This window comes from Ochotona princeps, chromosome 8, assembly GCF_030435755.1.
Source record: "Ochotona princeps isolate mOchPri1 chromosome 8, mOchPri1.hap1, whole genome shotgun sequence".
Classification (NCBI taxonomy): domain Eukaryota; kingdom Metazoa; phylum Chordata; class Mammalia; order Lagomorpha; family Ochotonidae; genus Ochotona; species Ochotona princeps.
In genome coordinates, this window is record NC_080839.1 from 30,767,313 (window position 1) to 30,785,003 (window position 17,691).

The 17,691-nt window shown below is 40.8% G+C and overlaps 1 long non-coding RNA gene across 2 annotated transcripts in view; it reads right to left on the reverse strand.

Moving 5' to 3' along the window:
- Positions 1–842: 842 nt before the first annotated feature.
- The window catches only part of LOC131480990 (uncharacterized), a 52,007-nt gene continuing 35,158 nt past the window's right edge, over positions 843–17,691 (reverse strand). For both annotated transcript variants that reach the window (XR_009245952.1, XR_009245951.1), the window contains 2 exons: positions 3,866–4,365; positions 843–1,055 (listed from right to left, as the gene is read on the reverse strand). This is a non-coding gene — a long non-coding RNA (uncharacterized LOC131480990). The remainder of the gene's footprint in view (positions 1,056–3,865; positions 4,366–17,691) is intronic.

A 17,691-nucleotide genomic window follows, 5' to 3' on the forward strand; every position in this document is an offset into this window, starting at 1 on the left:
AGCTTGGCTGAATGAAGCCACACAATCATTATACACCAGAACCATTCCCGGGCCCAGCTGTCTCATGGAAACCACCTATTTCAGACCATCCATACAGCTTCCATTTTTCAATACACAAAGAGTCCTACAACTCCATTTTCAAGATTTTTTTATGTATTTGAAAAGCCGAGAGGGACAGGATAGCAGAGGGAAAAACAGAGACAGCTTAATCTGTTGCTTTATTCCCCAAATGGCTGCAACAGCCAGGGCTGGGCAAGGCTGCAGTCAGGAACCTGGAGCTTCCTCCAGGTCTCCCATGTGGAAGGCAGACACCCAAGAACTTGGGCCATCTTTTGCTGCTTTCCAAGATGTATTAGCAGGAAGCTAGTTTGGAAGTGAGCAGCCAGAACACTAATTGATGCCAGCATTGTAGGCAATGGCTTTGACCCACTGAGACACAACATTGGCCCTGAGTTCTCTTTTTGGTTTATGGAGTAAGTTCTATCCATGATTAAAGGCATCTGATATTTTCACTTGAATTGTGTTAAACATTTTTGAATCCAGTACCAGCTGCCTTCCTAATTTGTTCATTTGCAAATAATAAACAGAATTCATAAAAGAAATTGTGTAATTTGACAAGCAAATAAGGAAAATGTGCATTTCCTTCCTTCAGGGAGAAACTTAGTAATTACTAAAAATGTCAACATACATTAAAAATAGCTCTTTGGGCAACCTGTCTGTATATATAAATAAATCACATAATATACATACACTCACAAATATGCTTGGTACTTTGATAGTCCCAATCTTACAGCTCCCTGGGTTCACTTTGTCTTCAATATTCAAGAAAAATAATTCAAAAAACAATTCCATTGAGAAAGAGACAACAGCCCTGATACTTGGGAACTCACCTGGGACATCTATCGGGCTGGCCTTGGTGCTGCCAGGAGCTGGCCTGGCACATGCAACTAAGCCTTGGAGTTCTATTGAACATAAGCAACTTTATGCAACATCAAGATCTGACAAGGCCATTATGTGGCAGTAAGGAGTCAAGACAAAACAAGGCCACTCCATGCCTGTGAAGACAGGAAACAGCACTGTCCAACCAACACATTACTAAGCATCCCCCTCTCCTGGCTAACAACGGTACTGCTGCTTCTTTACTGATTGATAGTTTGGCCTTGCTTTAATTTTCCCTCCTGAAAGATATTTAACACATGGAATTACATCTATTCCTTGACAGCATCCATTAAGAACAAAGACTTACTTAAGACTTCCCCCAAAATAATCCAGTCCAAGCCCAAACTGCCTCAGTCCCTGACAGCATCCTCTCACTGAAACACTTCACAGATCACTACAGTGCACGTTTCCCCTCCTGCAGCTACAACAAAGGTCAGACCCAATTGGTTCCACTATACGCATGTCATTAGTGGTGGTCTTTCGCTAGGACATTGACACCACAAAATAGCAGTCTTAATCCTTCCTACCTTTCAAATATTACTTCTGCTGCATCAGAGTTCTCTGAAAAACAAGAGAGAAGTGTTATCTAACTTCTAGGCTTGGGTCCCTCCTGTGCCATGGCTGCCTTCTGGATCTCATCAGCCCTCTCCGCTCCACCTCGGAAGCCCTGGGAGCACCTCATGCTGCGCTGTCTCTCATTTTGCAGAATATGACAAACACAGGCTGTGAGCAAGAGACATCTGTGTGATGATTTCGAAGTATGCAGCATGGAACATGTGACCTATAAGCGAAAGTTTCTCAAGGACTCCCTCACTCCTCTTACCCACCACAAGTCACCTGTTCCCCTACTTCTTGCCCCTTAAAGAATTTCTATCTGGGTTCACCTTGCAGACTTATCTCCACTGTACCAGCTTTGCTTACATATTTGTCTATCCTTTTATCACAATCATCAACCCTCATCCTCCAGCAGCTACTCCCACATTCTTCTCTTGTATATTTGCAAAGCCCTCCAAACCTTGGCTCTCTTGCCAACAGGAAGTAGGTAGGACGGTAGTTAGTGACATGGAAACTCTGTCAACCAAATCACTTCTACTTGTGATTGTTTACCACAAACAGGCCATGTAGCAGTTGGGATGGAGTTAGGTTGAGTATTTGGGAAAATCACAATGGCTGTAAAATTACGCCCCCCCCCCAAGAGATATTTTAAAGTTTTAAAGAAAGAACACATTTTTACGTGGAACTCTCTAATTCTACTACAGTGTGACTTAGAAATTTTATGGGTTGGGGATGGTGTTGTGACATAGCAAGTTAAGTTGCCACCTACAACTATAGTGTCTCTATGGGTGCCTTTCAAGTTCTGACTGCTACTGAACATTGGGATGCAGACGATCATGGTCCAAGTGCTTGGGACCCTGACACTCATGTAAGGCACCCAGAGATCTTAGCTCCTGGTTTCAGCCTGTCCTGGCTGTAGCCATTATGGCCAGTGGGGGAATGAACCAGGAGATGAATGCCCTCTTCCTTCTCCCTTTCTTCCTCTTTCTGACTTTAACTATGGCTTTCAAATAAAATCTTTCTGAAATTTTTGTGGGTTGAGAACCTCAATAAAAAATACATTTAAGGTCGTGTTGAGGTATCTGCATTCAAGTCCTAGCTCTGCTCTTAATTCCTGCTCCCTGATGCTTAGCACTCTGGGAGGCAGCAGATGAGAGCAGTCCACTTGCAGCATCTTCACCCTTCATTCATACATCTTCTCAAACAGAGGTTTGTAAATACACATTCACTATCTTTCCCTAAAGTTAAATTTATTTTCAATAATTCTGGAGCTCAAGACAGCCTTGCTGGTATGTTTACACTGTTGTGTTTATTTTCAGAGGTAGAAATGCAATAAATGAAAAATATTTCCCCTCAGTAGAAAACATTATACTTGGATATTTATAAATATAGCTAGTTATTTTTTAAAACACTATGTCAAAAATATAATTATTATACATTCCTGGTGATAATTTTCTGATTATTTCTAGTTTACAGACCAGAAGTAATATTCATGACATGAACTACACTTAGAGCTGAATATAGAATAAAAATGGATTAAATAACCAGAGCAAACTGCATATCTGAGTAGTCAAATAAGCTCAATTATTTTATGTTAGAGTTACTGTAATGGGAAATCACCATATGAAGAAATAATAAAGCCACCATTTTTTTAAGATTTATTTTTTATTACAAAGTCAGATATACGTAGAAGAGGAGAGACACAGAGGAAGATATTCCATCCGATGATCCACTCCCCAAGTGAGCCTCAACAGCCAGTGCTATGCCGGTCCGAAGCCAGGAACCAGGAACCAGGAGCTTCTTCCGGGTCTCCCACACGGGTGCAGGGTCCCAAAGCTTTGGGCTATCCTCGACTGCTTTCCCAGGCCACAAGCAGGGAGCTGGATGGGAAGGGGAGCTTTCGGGATTAGAACCGGCGCCCATATGGGATCCTAGGGCGTGTTCAAGGCGAGGACTTTAGCTGCTAGGCCACGCAGCCGGGCCCTAAGCCACCATTTTTTGAGTACCTGTTTTATTTCAAATATTGTGAGGGATATTTATGCTACATTATATTTTCTTTTATATTCAGAATAACCACAAGAAACAAGCACAGTAAATCCCATTTGTGCAGAGAGATAAATAACCTACCCAAGGTCACACAGCCAGTTAGTGATCACACTAGGGTTGAGATCTATATTTCCCAACACAAGTCTACATGTGTTTCTTGTTCCTACATTCCTTGTTCTGTCTCAGGCTTAAAGAGGGTGACATGCAGGTGCTTATTCTGTGACTAGGCTTTGCCCAAACACCAATACCTGTAGAACCTGCTAGAGAATACAAAAGGCAATGACTTCCACTAGGATACCAAGGAATAATCAGGCAGTGTACTCACTCATGCAGAATGAAGGCAGGTGGGCTTCAGAGGGCTTCTTTTCCAGGAGATGTATTCTCAGCAGGTGACTTTTACAACTGCAATTTCTCCAGCGTCTGCCGTAGCCCTTGGATTCAGATAGCATCGGATGGTCACCTCTCAGTCTTTTAGCTAAATCAAGTACAGATGATATGGGATGTTTCCACCCAGCAGACTATAAGCTCCTTCCAGTCCAATGTACCCAGCATCAGGAAGGCCATTCACTGACAACACTAGACAAATGCTGATTTCTGCTTGGGGTCCTTCTCTCCTGTAATGATCTATGCTGTTTCCTGGAGGAATCTTCCTGAGCTCAGAAGCGTGTATTCCAATTAGTGTATTAGGGCAACATGTCTGTGTTTTATTGTGTTCCTTCTTCACTGGTAGAGAGGGGGCTTGAGGCAGATTCCACACCATCACATCTGCATAAATTCCTCGGTGGCAGCCCAGGTGCTCTCTGATAATGAAGCAAAAATGGATTCCTGAAGTGGGTAAGACAGTACTATATCCTTTAACAATAAGGCATTTTGCATTACAAAACTCCCATGTTAATAAGCTAGTAGCTAATGCATTTCTTCAGATTTGGAAACTACATATATTACCTTTAATGTGCACCATCCTCTCTCGGGAGTAGCTATCACTAGTTTTTTTCCCCCAGTTAACACTATGAGAACTAATTATGATTTCTTATACTAACAGTAAGAGTGTAAAATTTGACTAGGGAGTGTGGACTAGAGACCAACCTTGTAAGTTTTACATAAATGGAACAATAAACAGTCATGAAGGAAATTTTGATGACACAATAATTTTTATTAGCTTGATGTGCTGACTGAGGAAAGAAATAGCATGCATTTTTAAAAAGTGACTTTTTAAGGAAGAATAATTTGTTTGCATAAAATATGATTACTTACCCTCATAAATGTTTATTTGAATTTATTGCACTATAACCAAAGCCAACTATATCTGCCACAGCAGGGAAACCAATTTCTGCATTGAAAAACAAACCAAAGGTATGACTGAGAGCACATCAGCACCTAATGCTGACTCAAGAAATCAAAGCCATTAAAATTCTGCTGATTTTTCCAGAATGCAAGGTTCTAACAAGGCTGAATCCTTAAGAAGTAGAAGAAAATACAGCTCATTCTGGGGCCCATTCCTCCCACTAAGAGGAGCACTGGAAGATGCCAGTGAGCACCTCTCAGTTTCATCTGAGTTTCCACCTGCTCTCTACCTTAGAGTCTGTCAATTGGCAATCCGAGGCTATAAAGATAAGAAGCAAGAAGAAAGAAAAGAACAAAGTTGGAAGAAGAGACCTTTCTTGATCCTTGACAAATGCTTCTCAACTAATTTTCTCCCTTAAGGCTACCCAAAGAAACACAAGTCAAAATAGACCGCAAAACCCAATCTCATTTTCCAGAGCACTGCTCTTCCGAAGTTGCTAAACTACCTCTACTCCTATTTGAACAGAAGTTTGATAAGAACTTTGAATAAGAAGTTTGATAAGAAGTTTGATGAAGGAGCCTAGAGACTACTAAAGAACATCTTGGACTGACTGGAGAAAGAAGGGCAAGGCTGTTGGAGCTGAGCCTGACATACTGAAATCTTCAAATTTGCAAAAAGGAATTTTTTTAGCGATGATTCTTCCTAATCGAATAACTTGTCTTAATTTCATCAAGGGATGTCTCATCATTTTTGTTTCTAAAGAAACAGGAACCTATGCTTTCTGATATCATTTTGTTATTCCCATTTAAGTTTCTCACCGAAAACAAATTAGCAGAGAACCAGGAAAAGGGATTGAAATAAATCAGCAAAAAGGCTGAATAACGATATGCTGAGCACGTGGCTCGGTATGTCTCTCACAGGTCGTCATCTTGGAACTTCTTAAATTCCATAAGGTTTCTAAGGTACCTTCATAGTTACATCTGCCGTATCTAAACAAGAGTTAGCTAGCCTGGCCAAGGTCACAGAGCATGAAACAAACTTTCTGGCCTACACTTAATCTTTTATAACTGCCAGCCACACAATGTACAATCGGGACTTCACTTCGTAATTATGATTCATTACGTTTGCCTTTGATTTTTTAAGATTGAAGTAAACATGCAACATGTTTATGATATTTCTTTAGTTGGAAAATTTCCACTTTTCCTTTAGATATCTAGTTAAGGTCTCAGCGGTCCATCACTCATTGACTAGGCACAATTATTAAACTGATTTCTAAGACTGTTCCTTCAGAATACAGTCATATAAGACAGATACATCAGCTGTAACTATGAAGGTACCTTAAAAACGGGCCCAGCGCTATAGCGTAGTGGCTAAAGTCCTCGCCTTGAACCCGCTGGGATCTCATATAGGCACCAGTTCTAATCCCAGCAGCCCTGCTTCCCATCCAGCTCCCTGCTTGTGACCTGGGAAAGCAGTCAAGGACGGCCCAAAGCCTTGGGTACCTGTATCTGCATGGGAGACCCAGAAGAGCTCCTGGCTCCTGGCTTCGGATTGGCTCAGCTCCAGCCGTTGCGGCCGCTTGGGGAATGAACCATTGGATGGAAGATCTTCCTCTCTGTCTCTCCTCCTCTCTGTTTATCTGCCTTTCCAAGAAAAATAAATAAATCTTTTTAAAAAAAAAACTATGGAAAAATAGGAATAGAAGATAAATTTGCTTAGGTGTGAAATATTCTGAAAGCCATGTATAGTTTTTTTCTGGTAATTTTTCCATGCATTTTTAAAAACTCCTCAACCATGGACTTTAAATTTTTCCATGCCAAAATGAACTTAGCTTTTAATCCTATTTTCCACAGACTTTCTTAAGAATATAAATGCACCAAGATAATTATTGGGAATGTAACCTGAAAAAAGATTTTCTGAATTCGCGATTTGTGCTGCCTTTCTTGCTTCCTTTGGCCACAGGACAGAGTTGGGTCAATAATTTCAGCCACTTCACTGGGCACTTCTCCTCATCTGAAGCTCCAGCAATTACCCAAAATGTAAGGGTTGATGACTATATTTTTAGTCATTATGTTATGATTGTGTCTACTGAAGAAAGTTGGTTTTGTCTTTTTAAAATATCATCATGAAAGTATCCTCACAGTGTGAAACTTGAGAAACTTGAATACCTCATGCAGTGTGTCAAGAGGAAAGTTAACAAAAAAATTGCCATATTTTATTTCCACATTATTTCCTGAAGCCCCCTGTTGTCTGGACCCTTCCGGCCTTTTAAAACACAGGTAGCTTCTGGCAAAGCTGGAGACAGATGGCAATGTGGAATTCCTGGCAACTGAGACAAATGTGCATAATATTAAGCACCCACCTTACAGCTTCAGAGGCTCACAATGCCCCCAGCTTCTATTGAGGCCTCAGGAAGGGTTGCTTGCTAAAATAATTTCCTGGTTAACAAGAAATCTATGCAACATTTCATGCCTGGGTGTTTTCAAAAGTCCCCTCAGAGGGATCCACAATATGCATTTTAATTTAGGTTTACACGTTTCATTTTTAATAGAATGAGCCGTGCATAACAATGTATTTTACAATATGAAATAAAAAGCCTTTGATACAGTTTATCTACTGGAAGGTTTTAAATCCAGAACAAATAAAGCAAAATAAACACAGCAGGACTCCCAACTTTCCTCTTCCAAAATTTAGTGATATGTTTGGGCATGGGTTTAGGAACCATTTGGGATACAGAAGAGAAAGGAACTAATAAGGTGCAGAATGTTAGTGACATCCTGTGTAATCGACATTCTCACCTGGAGTTGATGACCTCCAGTGTATATAAGACATTCTCAAACCTTCTTGGTCATTTTGTCACATTCGCTGGAAATCAATCCTTTTGCAATCAGCTCTGATTCCAAATAACCTTTGAGAAGCTTTTTAGCATTGCAGTATGTAAATAGGGATTTCAAATTCATTTGAAAACACAGTAGGAGAGTTGATTTGGAGATAATAGACATTTTCTTTTTGTTTATGTTCGGGCTTTATAGAGCTCCAGGTTGGTTAACACAAATTTTCTAACAGAAGCTCTGTCTGGGAACTGTCAGTGGTCTTACAAAACATCCACCACTTCATCCCAACTTCTGACTGAAGAGTGAGTCCCAGAGCACTCAGATGTTTACCTGTAACACACAGTGTGGGAAAGAGCTGCCTTTAAGCATCTCTTCAGAAGGCTATACTCTGTGTTGGCATTTGTTTCCAAGTCACCATCAGCAGTTCTTGAAAACATCAATATCTTCTGGAAGACTGACCCTTTCCTCCAAGGACTTGGATGATTTTCACTAGTGGGTTTGGGTAAAGGATACTTCAAAGAATCTCTTACAATTAGATTGATCATAAACAACCTTGCTTCATTCCACAAACCTGGAAATTTATGAAAATCTAGAACTTTACTCTCAATTTCTTTTCCTTTTTGATATTTGTTAAATCCTTTTTCTGGTCTCACAGGTCATTTGTGATAGGAAAATAATTGTACTATTTCTCCATACTTCATTAGCCTAAAAGCTAGAGATTTCAAATGAAACTTTAAGACTCACTTCTTTTTTTTTTTCTAGTATTTTCTAAACTCTAAACAGCCTCCAAAATTCGGCCTCAATGAATCTTTAATGAAAACCTCCCAAGATACTCAATCCCCACCCTGACTTGCCATAGACATTAACTTCAATTTCATATACGATCCAGGCCTCTTCTTAATCTGGTTTTTGTAAAAACTGAGGGTTAAGACAAAGAATAAAAAAGGAGATAAAAATATTCACACCCCTCCCCCCTCCATGAGGGTTGCTAAATCCAACCCTAGCCTTTTAATTAAGGCAAAACTACCCCCAATGACCTTGAACTTCTCAGCCAATGAACTTCTCGGCCAATGACCAGAGTCAGAGGAATATATGCCCAAGTGGAACACACACCTTGGAATAGAAACAGGGCGGACAGTCCATGTTCTAGGCGAACAAGCCAGCTCCCAAGAGAAAGAAGAATGGAACTATCCTGAGCACATTTTATCAGTCACATAGGTCACTCTCCCCTTGTGGGGTAGAGTGAATAAAGGGAAAGAAACTGACTGGAAAGACAACCAGTGAGTTCTGAAAAAAGCCAGCAGCGGGCATTTGATGTAGCAGTTAAGATGTTCGCTGGAATACTTGCACCCATAGTGCAGCACCTGTATTTAAGTTCCAGTTCTAGTTCCTGACCCCAACTGTCTGCTAATATCCACCCTGAGCACTTCATGTGATGGCCTAAGTACGTGGGTCCATGTCACCGATGGAAAACTTATATTGAGCTCCCATCTTCCATCTTTTGTATATCCCCTATTCAGCCACTGTGAGAATTTGGGGAGCAAAACATAGGAGAGTCTCTTTCTCTCTCTTCCACTCTCTCCGTCTCTTCCACCTACCTCCTTCCCTCTCTCTCAGAAAGAAAGAGAAGAAGAGAGAAACATGTTTGATGCCAGACACTGGGGAAATATTCCTTCCAATATGTAGTTTTGCATTGTTTCTTTATCCATTCATATTAGTTCTGACCTTCTTCCTGAATTTTTAAGCCTCTTCAGGACAGGAACCAAGTCCTATGGCTGTGTCCCCCACTAAAGTTAGCACAATGCTAAGTAATAAGGTGCCCTTAATAAATATTTATTTCCTTTTTTAAAATATTCATTTGTTTTTACTGGAAAGGCAGATTTATAGAGAGAACGAGAGACAGAAAGATCCTCCATCCACTGGTTCACTCCCCAAAGAGCCACAATGGTCAAAGCTGAGCTATCCAGTCAGGAGCCAAGAGATCCTTCTGGGTCTCCCAAACTAGCACAGGACCCCAAGGCATTGTGCTGTCCTCCATTGCTTTCACAGGCAAGAAGCAGGGAGCTGGATAGTAAGTGGAGTGGACGGGACATGAACCAGCACCCATGTGGGATGCCGGTGCTTGGAGGCAGAAAATGCACCTCTCTCCCAAATATTTGTCTTCAAAAGGACTAATAATCAGCAGCAGTTTGACTAGCTTGTACCTAGGTCCTAACTCATATACAGCTTTATTCTCTACTGCAAAAATCCTTTATATTTTATTTTTCAGAACATAATGGATCCAACTAAAGACCTTAATAAAGTGGTTATTTAAAACACTACAAGTGGGCCCGGCGGCGTGGCCTAGCGGCTAAAGTCCTCACCTTGAAAGCCCTGGGATCCCATATGGGCGCCGGTTCTAATCCCGGAAGCTCCACTTCCCATCCAGCTCCCTGCTTGTGGCCGGGGAAAGCAGCTGAGGACAGCCCAGTGCATTGGGACACTGCACCCGTGTGGGAGACCCGGAAGAGGTTCCAGGTTCCCAGCTTCGGATTGGCGTGCATCAGCCCATTGCGGCTCACTTGAGGAGTGGATCATCGGATGGAAGATCTTCCTCTCTGTCTCTCCTCCTCTGTGTATATCTGGCTATAATAAAATGAATAAATGTTAAAAAAAAAAAACACTACATCTAAAAAATAGAAATTGTAAGAAATAAGAGCTAGAAACCACAGTTTAAGGCTTCAATACAGCAGAGATAGACACAAATTCCTACAAACCAGTTGATGAAAATTTTACAGTTATACCCTAAACAGAAAGAAAAAATAACTGTCCTCTAGAGAAACATCCAACCAGCACATCACCATGCATTTTGTAAGTGGTTTACACACTATCTGCCAAAACACTAAAATTGCAGTTCCAGGCATAAAGGGAAGTACAGAGAATTTAAGAAACTTCCAAACTGAAATGTTCTGAAATCCAAGCTCTGTAAGGCGTCCCCTTCATTCTGAACAAGCGCAGACCATAAGAGCAGTAGTGTCAATTTGTTGGTCAGTGTCTTCCCCTACAAAGCAGTGTCTAAATACCCCTAGGATGAAAAGTAGGGAGAACTCTTCTGGGTTTGCCTCAGCCCACTTTATCCACAACTGAGAAGCACTCTTCTGTGAAGGAGATTTACCCTCTTTTTTTTCCTTTTCAAAGATTTTATCTTATTTTTTATTGGAAAGTCAGATGTACAAAGAGGAGGAGAGACAGAGAGAAATATCTTCCACCCATTGATTCACTCCCCAAGCAACCACAATAGCCGGAGCTGAGCCTATTCAAAGTCAGGAGCAAGGAATCTCTTCCATGCAGACTCGGGGTCCCAAGGCTTTGGACCATCCTTGACTCCTTTCCTAGACCACAAGCAGGGAGCTAGAAGAGAAGCAGGGCTGCTAGGGATCCTGGTGCGTACAAGGCAAGAACTTCAGCTGCTAGGCTGCCATGACTGGCCCAGGAGATTTACCCTCTTAAATACCATGGAGACAATTGTTTACATACACTCTGGGACAGGTGGGTTTTGTAACCTCCACGGTCACATCTGAGGAGCATTCTGCTAGGCATGCATGACCTGTCAACTGCTTACAAAAAAACCAGGCTCAGGAGGTGAAGTTTTAGAGTATGGGTACACCTTAAGAAACTAACTTCAAGAAAAGCTCCTGGGTTTGGCATTGGGTTCAGCATGTTAACCTGCAGTGGCAGCATGCCATATGGGTACTGGATATGGCCCTGGCTGCTCCAGTTCCCATCTAGCTCCCTGCTGATGTGCCTGGGAAAGCAGTGGAAGGTGGCCGCAGTGTATGGGCCTCTATACTCCTGCGGTGAGAGACCTGGAAAGATACCCTGACTCCAGGCTTCAGTATGGCACAGTCCCAGCCTGGCACAGCGCTAGCCTTTGAAACCATTTGGAGAGTGAACCAGCGAAAGAAGGATCCCCCTGCCTTGTGTTCACTTCATCTCCCTTGGTCTGTAACTCTGCCTTTGAAATAAATAAGTAAATCTTCAAAAGAAAACTATTACAAAAATAAATGAAAGGCTCCAAAACCTGTGAACCTCACCAGCAGCTCTGTGATTTTTTTTTTTAATTCTTATTGTAAAGTCAGATATACAGAGAAGAGGGGAGATAGAGAGGAAGATCTTCCACCCGTTAACTCACTCCCCAAGCAGCCGTAACGGTTGGAGCTGAGCCAATCCAAAGCCAGGAACCAGAAGCCTCCTCTGGGTCTCCCACACACACATGCAGGTTCCCTCGACTGCTTTCCCAGGCCACAAGCAGGGAGCTGGATGGGAAGCAGGGCCGCTGGGATTAGAACCGGTGCCTATATGGGATCCCAGCATGTTCAAGGCCAGGACTTTAGCCACTAGGCTTCTGTGCTGAGCCCAGCTCTGTGATTTTAAAACTATTCCTTGTACTTAAATTAACCTTCCTAAAATTTCGTTTTAATTTCAAAGACTTTTCTAAAGTTCTGATTTCATTATTTTATTTTCATTTGAATAATAAAAATAGGTATCCTCCATCCACAGGTTCACTCCCTAAATGCCAGCAAAAATCAGGGTTGGGCAAGGCTAAAGCCAGGGGATCAGAACTCCATCCAGGTCTCCCTTGTGGATGATAGGGACCCACGTGCTTGAGCCAACTCTTGCTGCCCCTCAGGTGCACATAGCAGGAAGCTGGATAAGAAGCAGAAAACGCAATATGCAAACAAGGCACATGTCCCGAGTAAGCAATGTAAGCCACTATGTCAAATATTAGTCCTCACCATTCATTTACATAGTACTTCACTATGTGTCAATTAGGGTTCTAAGTGTTTTATTCCTCTAATCAAGCCTACTCGGTAATACTTTCATGATCTGTATTTCACAAATCAAGTCAGTAGGCATAAAGAGACTAAGTAACTTGTCTCACATATCTCTACCACATTTTCTTTATCCAGTCATTAGATAATGGCCACCTTGGTTGATTCCAATTTTTGGCTATCGTGACGAGCACAGCTTTAAACACAGTGCTACTGATATCTCTCTTGTGTTCCTGTCTTCTGGATCTATATCCACTAGCAGAACTGCTGAGTCATATGGCAAGTCTATTTCTAGTTTTCACTTGTGCTGTTTCTAATTTCTCAAGAGACATCCTTGGCATGTAATCTATTCCTTTGCTTGGAACATTTCAAATCCCTAAATTGAAGAAGATTGTGCCACAGAGGATGAGTTTGTGTGTGTCCCTGTGTATGGTCAAAAAATACAAATGCATGTCATTGTTTTAAATGGACTATTCCTAAGAAAAAATAGTATCCCTTAGTATTTTATTAGGATGGGAAGTCATTCCTAGTGTTAGACATACTCTAATTCTATCAAGTTTGAACATTTATGTTTAGTAAAATGATATGACTACATAAACTGCTATTTTGAGTAGCTTGTAAAGTACTGTAAAAATAATAAAATTAAAAAGCACTGTAAATCCATATTAATGTGTCCATTCTATATGAAAGGACATGCAAATAAGTAAAGTTGAAACCAGATTCCTTTTACAGCATTGGCTAAGCATTTAAATATCTCAGAAATTTTACTTATAATATGCAATTCTGAATGTTGCTTTGTGTTGAATTAATGTTTATGATACATGAACAAAATTGAAAACAAAACATTAATATTATGCTCATATTGTGAGTTATGATTACATATTAAAAACAGAAAATAAAAACATTCATATACAATATAATAAGTATAAACATATAGGAAATTGAGACAGCAAAAATGTGTTTTTGAATTATCGTCTTAGGAACATACACTAACTGTAACATTAATATTATTACTACTTTTGTTCTTATCATTACCTACAAGAAGTATACTATGTCTAGAAATGTAGTTTAGTGTGAGTATAACTGAACAAATCTTTGATTATTCCAAGTGGTGACTTTGTTAAGGTCTTAGACTTGCAGATTTTGTTTATACTTTTGAAAAGAAGGAATCATGACATTTCCATTTTTATTTTTTAATAATAAATTCATTTTATCTTTAACAATGTTTACATAATTGAGAGGGATGCAAGCCCACGTGGACCACTGATTATGGAATTTTCATTAAAGTCAGAATTTCAAATTTTAGGCAAAGAACTATGAATTTTTGTTCTAATCTATAATGAATTGCATAAAATGTAAAACTCAGTAAAATATAGCTATAAATCTCCCTAATATGAGATCTAATGAGAAACTTCATCAGGCTTGTTAGAAATAAGATAAATTTGGGCCCAGTGCAATAGCCTAATGGCTAAATCCTCACCTTGCAACCACTAGGATCTCATATGGTACCAGTTCCTATCCCGGCTGCTCCACTTTCAATGCAGCCCAGCACTATGCTTGTGGCCTGGGAAAACAGTCGAGGACGGCCCAAAGCTTTGGGACCCTACAACCACATGGGAGATCCAGAAGAAGCTCCTGGCTCCTGGTTTCAGACTAGCTCAGCTTCGTCTCTCCATAAATCTGACTTTTCAATAAAAACAACAAATCTTTTCATAAAATGGGAATAGGATAAATTTTATGAAACCAATACTGTTTTATTCCAATCATAACCAGATGGAAAATAATTTTTGCAATAAAATATTTAAGAATCAACCAATGAAATAATAAGATCTTCATGGAGAATTTCTGTAGAATATAAAATGCATGTTATATGTATTGAATATTTATATCTATCACAGGGCATAAGGAAAATATTTGAATACACAGAAGTGATAACATAATAAAGAAAGCAATTGTCTACAGATTCATTTACAGAATTAGTATGACCCCAAATAGAATTCTGGCTTACAACTTGGTAAATTCACTCCAAAATGTATACAACAGGGAAAGAATATAAATTACCACATCAACCTTGAAAAGGAGCAGAAAGTGAAGACTCAGTTTACCAGATGTTAATATGTTTCACAAAGCCTTCACATTACAGGGAGTAAACTGCTCTACAAGAACAGACACACACATGAAAGAACAGAATTGCACTCCGAGTCACATGTACATAAATTCATGTTCATAACACACAAATGTACGCATACAAGGCACACACATGCAGGCACACTAAGGCACCTGATATATAATCAAGAAAGGTACCATAAGGCAATGAAGGAGAGACAGGTTATTTAGCAGATGTTGTGCTCACTTTGATTTCTACAAAAATTTACTATCTAATCTTCCTGGTTCCTCATGAGCCATGAGAGCCAGTTTATTATTAATCCTGTTAGCAGTGAAATCTGGGCAAGTGGAGACTCTAGGGTGGACTATGTCAGCCAGTGGATTCTGGAGAGATTTTATCGTGCTTGGAATGGTGAGACTGGCAGCAATTCAGAACTGTCGAACTATCAAAACCACTTGAGCAGTGCCCTCAGAGTATGCCCCACATAGGGTACCCTGGGATGGTTGGAAGGCTGGTTCAGGATTCTCCCTTTATCTCTCCCTTCCCCCAGATACAGGAAAGAAAAAAGAGAATGTGGAAATAATGGTCTACCCACTCTTCTGTAGTCTTTGTCCCTTTGTGCCCTAATCAATTATGTAAAGATCATCAGAATAAAATAATAAGAGAATAACCAATCCTGTTAAAACAGTCAAATTATGCTTGTATTTTGAAAATACCAACAACTTGGGGTCCGGCTCGATAGCGTAGTGGTTAGGGTCCTCGCCTTGAACACACTGGGATCCCATATGGTCACCAGTTCTAATCCCGGTGGCCCTACTTCCCATCCAGCTCCCTGCCTGTGGCCTGGGAAAGCAGCTGAGGACGGCCCAAAGCCTTGGAATCCTGTACCCACGTGGGAGACCTGGAAGAACTCCTGGCTCCTGGCTTTGGATTGGCTCAGCTCCAGCCGTTGCGGTCACTTGGGGAGTGAACCATCGGACAGAAGATCTTCTTCTCTATCTCTCCTCTTCTTTGTATATCCGCCTTTCCAATAAAAATAAATAAATCTTTAAAAAATAAAATACCAATAACTAAAGATACAAAAGACTTTTTCTAGTCCAACAAAATGAGGCAGAGAATAGTCAATAATTTCTACATATTTTCTATTAGTAGACAGTAGCTGACTTACATATATCTGAATTCACTTAATCTCCACAACAAACCTCTGAAAAGGCACTATTATTTTTCCCATCTTAAGAAAAAGGGAGTATAGAGTACACCCATTAGTACAGGCAGAAGCCAAGGCTAAGGACCAGCTGGGCTACTACACCTTTAGGTGCATAATAGCTGGGTCTGGGAACTACAATAGTAGTGTAATAGTTTCCCTAGCTAGGTCACTATACACACCAATGAACACATGGCCTGGGGTGGGGTGTGCACTGGGCTTGGTCACTGTATCCACAGCACACACAAATCTGGGGATTAGCTCGGTAGGGTTCGCAGGGGTCACCCCAACAGGACTGCTCCACCCAATCTCCGTTCTCAAGAAACATCACATGCATCTTTTGGTTCAGTCTCAGAGCACATGTTGGGCTGCCTCCATTGTTGACTCCTATGCTAGAATAAACAGCATACCGGGATGCAAACAAAAGACAGGACATCCTGCCTCTCTGACTACTACCTTGAGTGTCTCATCAAAAGGTGGAAAGAAAAGCAGGTTGAACAACAGTATAGGCCAAGTTCCCCAGCAAATACCAAAAGTCATGGACATAGACATGCAGAGCCAGCAGATACTGGAAGTGGAAGTGGTTTCTCACCTCTGGCATACCAAGCCAGCAACATCTCAGAATAACAGCTGCTACTCAAGTAATATGTTCACAACATTCTGCCCCCAGAGTCCCTGGGAAGAAGCTGGGGGGAACATCGTTGTCCCCTGGCACTGATATGATCCGGCAGTAAGGAACAGCACATGTCCCTGTTCCACGGTCACAGGAAGCAGGGCAGGTGCTTTTTCCTCACTCACCTACTTCTTTCCTTCCTCTCCATCCTACTCAGAGGCCTGCACACTCTGTAACTTCTTCATCTATGTAACAAACATTAAAAATTAGACAAGGATTTTTTTTTCCAAAAAAACAGAGATGTAGCGGTAAAGTGATTTACCAAAAGGCTACAGGCTACTTAACCTGTCTAGATGCAGAATTTGGATCCAAACTTTGGAATTCTGGCTCCAGAATATTTATGAAAGGATAATAGTATGAGAAGATTAATTTGCTAGAATTATAAATCCTCCACAGGTTTTAATTAGGATATTAGTCACAGTGTTCATAATTGATTTTATGGCTATTATTCAATTTTGCGGTCAGAGAGAATTATTATAAAATGTATTGCAAAAATCCAACCTGTGGTGTCACTCTGTCCCAGCTTTCTGATATTCTCCTGCCTTCTGTGTTTACCATGCTACTTTTTCTGCTCCTTGGCAGCATGCATGGGAGACCTTTCCTTGGCTCCTTGGTTCTCCACTTCACAAAGTAAACTGGCAGAGACCTGTATGTTCGAGGTCAGTACTTACAACTGGTTGTGATACAGCAGCATGGATATGGAGATGGGGCAAGACATTACTTGGTTTTGCTGAAACAACTATAGACTGAAAAGGCAGAGGAGGGCCATGTAGTATGGCTGCCATGACAGGGGATACCGTCTACAGGAGTCAGCTCACAGTCTAACACGAAAACCACCAACAAAGTTTAAAGCAAGAAAAGTAATACAATGTGCAGGACAGACTGAGGTGTGTGTGTCTGTGTCTGTGAGAAACAGAAAGTGGGTGTTTAGTGTCAAGACTTTCCTGTGCTAAACAAACTACACATTTACACAAGCGTTGCCTGAAGCACCTCAATTATCTAAATTATCTAAAAAGTCAGGGACATTAACCCAGAATAAAAAACAAAAACTGACCTCTGTGACCATAACCTAAGGGGAAGACTTAATTTAACTCTAAACATGAAAAATTGGAAATATCATTCACCTTCCGGGTTGAACTTGAGGATTCTAGCAGGCAGGAGGGAAACTGGCAGTATATTAGCTATTAACAACTGACAGTATTTTACTTTGAAATTTAATAAATGTGTCTTTAGAGCA